Below are 743 nucleotides of genomic sequence, written 5' to 3' on the forward strand. Positions count from 1 at the left end.
ACACTAGACAGTTATAATTTAGCGTTAGCGTCATAGCGGCGGTTAAGGGAGTAGCGTTACCGTGCCGCAAACGTTGGTTGCGGAAAGCATGTTTTAGTTTAGGGATAGCGTTTACGTGCCCAAGCCGGGACGGTGGCGCCACCTTGCGAATTGTGAATGCGTTAAAAAAAAGTGAAAAGAACAAAACCGAGAATGCTTGCCTGCATCCCCGCACGCAGCAATATTGCTCCTTTTTTAGTGAAATAAAAGTATAAGAATAATTAATATGAACTAAGCACCAAAGCGAAATTTTCATGTTGGCAGGCTTGTTTACACCGATCTTCTAGATAGGCCTAGGGACGTTCGAAATGGGAAGCGATCTCCAAAACTACGCTAAGTTATCCGTAATACCGTGTCGTCGAAGCTACCTGAAGGCAAGCGAAGCTATTTCGCACAGTCGTTTGCTACGAAAGATGTGGATCCGTCCACATCAACGCTAAATTCAGTTCGAAGCAGGCGTCGAAAACCGCCGCCATGTTTTACGTACACTACGTTAACCACGCAAACACGCTATAGCGTGCTCGTACGGTAAACGCTACGGGTCACGTACGGTACTGCGCATGCGCATTTCGGTCCCGCTATTCCGGTAAGCCCACTATTCCGTTAAGCCCGCTAAACTATACTGTCTAATGAAACTAACCTTGACATGCGACTGCGCAAGCGGAAATTATCACTGAGACACGCGACGGCGTGAGCGCGCGAGC

The sequence above is a fragment of the Rhipicephalus sanguineus genome, chromosome 4 (genome assembly GCF_013339695.2).
Source record: "Rhipicephalus sanguineus isolate Rsan-2018 chromosome 4, BIME_Rsan_1.4, whole genome shotgun sequence".
In the NCBI taxonomy this organism is placed as follows: domain Eukaryota; kingdom Metazoa; phylum Arthropoda; class Arachnida; order Ixodida; family Ixodidae; genus Rhipicephalus; species Rhipicephalus sanguineus.